This window comes from Geotrypetes seraphini, chromosome 2 (genome assembly GCF_902459505.1).
Source record: "Geotrypetes seraphini chromosome 2, aGeoSer1.1, whole genome shotgun sequence".
NCBI lineage: Eukaryota > Metazoa > Chordata > Amphibia > Gymnophiona > Dermophiidae > Geotrypetes > Geotrypetes seraphini.
In genome coordinates this window covers 308828021-308830448 of record NC_047085.1, presented here as the reverse complement: position 1 = coordinate 308830448, position 2428 = coordinate 308828021, and the positions used below count along the sequence as shown (strand labels likewise).

At 39.4% G+C, this 2428-nt stretch overlaps 1 non-coding gene across 1 annotated transcript; it reads left to right on the top strand.

Moving 5' to 3' along the window:
• Positions 1-1467: 1467 nt before the first annotated feature.
• On the top strand, positions 1468-1586 carry LOC117356127. The gene has a single exon (XR_004538563.1). It is a non-coding gene; the product is annotated as a U5 spliceosomal RNA (small nuclear RNA).
• The last annotated feature ends 842 nt before the right edge of the window (positions 1587-2428 follow it).

The following is a 2428-nucleotide window of genomic DNA, read 5'->3' as shown; positions in this document are numbered from 1 at the left end:
GAATAACCTAGATCTAATAGTCACTCTGTTTCCTAAATTAGGATCCCCTTTTCTGTTATTCCTGTCTGTGGTCAATTAAGCATTGAAATGTGTTTTATAAATTACACAGATTACATAGATTTTAAAAGGTATAACAATTGTGCATCTTACTAAATCATTAAACACTAATCAGACAGGGAAAGATCCACAACCTGAATCCTGCAATTTAAACAGATTTCACCAGATTTAGGGCTGGACCAATCAGGTCCCGATCCCAGCAGGTCCGACTGATTCAGTAAACTTAAAACATGCAGATGAGGGCGATCGGAGGAACGCCTCCATCTGCCTGCGGCGCGCGCATGCGCAGTCCATAGGAGCAGCGATCTTTTTTTTTACTTTTACTTTTGACTTCGGGGAAACTGACCCCCAACCCGTGTGGCTCCTAAAACCTGGTCCTGCTCTTGCCAGCTGCCGCCCTCACAAAAAGATAAATGGAGTCTGTGGTTTTAACCCGCTTTAAACCTGTGGGTTAAAACCACAGGCTCGCTGGGCAGGGAAGGGCAGGAGAGCTTCGGGGAAGGGCAGGAGAACGGCAATGTGGCAGGGGATGATCGAGGCACAGCAGGGAGGCATAAGGGCTAGCAGGCAGCAGAGATAGCAGGGCAGCATTCGGAGCGAGCAGGCAGGATAGATTGCAGGGCAGAGAGCAGTCAGAAAGACGTTGTCCACTGGTCCCCAGTAGTCGCTTCTTCAGGTGATCGACCAGCCCAGTCGGATTGGAAATTTGGTGTAGTGAATCAGGTCGCTGTCAAATTTGCATGCTTTTCACCTCATTTGCATGCAAGGATTCCAAGCGGATGGCAGGAGAGGTAATTGAATCAGACCAGAGGGAAATTTGATAGTTAAGTGGTCGCAAAACCATCGGTACACGATCTGGTTTGCTTAGTGAAGTTCTCCAGCTTCCGTTTGTTATATGCAACTACTGAGCATGTGTGTTGCCTTTAAAAATGGCTGCTGTAAAGCAACAGCGTTTTATTGAGCATGCTCTATGCCCATCTCAAAAAAAAATGTATACACTAAAATTCAAGATGGAAATAAGTTATGAGAATAGCAGGAACAAATTTCAGATGATCTGCTTCCAAGTGAGAAGTGGTAAACACAGAATAATGCTATTATTTCACTAGTTGCTTTCTCCGTGTTAAACCAGTTCAGAATAACCCAGTGATGATATCTAATTGAAGGGCTGCTTATATTTACATACCCATAATGCTGTGCAAAATGGTTCTACATTTTTGCTGAATGCTTCTTGTGATTTTAACTAATCTCTTCAGATTATCATTTAACTAGACAGTGTTACTGGGGTTTTTTTTGTTGTTGTTGTATGCTGTATTAAATGATTACATTTTCCTTCCAAGTATATGTTACTCCCTGTAACAGTTTTAGGAACCGTTCTTTGTGTCACATGAAGTATACGAGTGCTTATGTTATAATCTCTGGTTTCTCTTCAAATCGAATAAATCTTTCGCCTTTTACTAAAGATTTCCGTGGAGAGGAACATTAATGAGTTTCGTTAAATTTTTGAAGGTCCTACTAGTAATAGTAGGACTACAATGTTGTTCTTAAAAAATAGAGAAATTATGAAGTATAGCAAAAGCATATGAATAAGCAGAAACCAAAAAAAAAATCTTAAGTAATAATTAGACATCAATGTTATTCTAAATTAGATAGTAAATGTAAGTTTTTTGAAGGAGGGAAAGTTATCATACATTAAGCTATAATGATCTCATTAACATGAAGTAGCAAGGCAAAAAGTCAAGAGTTTTACTTGATATTTTAGAGCATAATTAAGGATGTTGTGAGAAAAAGGAAACTTCTGATTGGCTGCCCTAATCACCAGCAGGAGAATGTGTAGAGGCTGTTCTTTAGTACATCAGATAGATTTTAACTAACAGATAGAGAATGACACGGAAAAAAATTTCTGCCCCCTCCCCGTGAACTTGGTCACCCTTCTGTCTCTGCCCCATCCCCGGAAGCATAATTAAGGAGTTTGCGTCCTTGTGAGCTCAGTCCGCGTCTCCGCCCCGTCCACATGAGCTCGGTCCTCATCCCTGCAAACCATCTGATCCCATCCGCAAGAGCCTCAAATAGTTTTATACTGTATTAATTTTATTAAAGTAAAAAAAGAAACAAGTGTAAGTGTTTGATAACTTTTCAGGATAAGGATTACGTATTTTTTGATCCTATTCAATTAGAGTATTTTCTTGAACATTCTTAGTAACCCCCCTTTTTCTAAGTTGGGGTAGAATTTTGCTTTCTTGGTTATGATAATTGCAATGAAAATAGCAGTTTAAATAGTTAAATGCCTCTATAAAATTAAGATTATTGATTACTAAATTTTATGATATTATGTAATATAATTCTTTCTCCTCAATGATGTAGGCTTCATGGG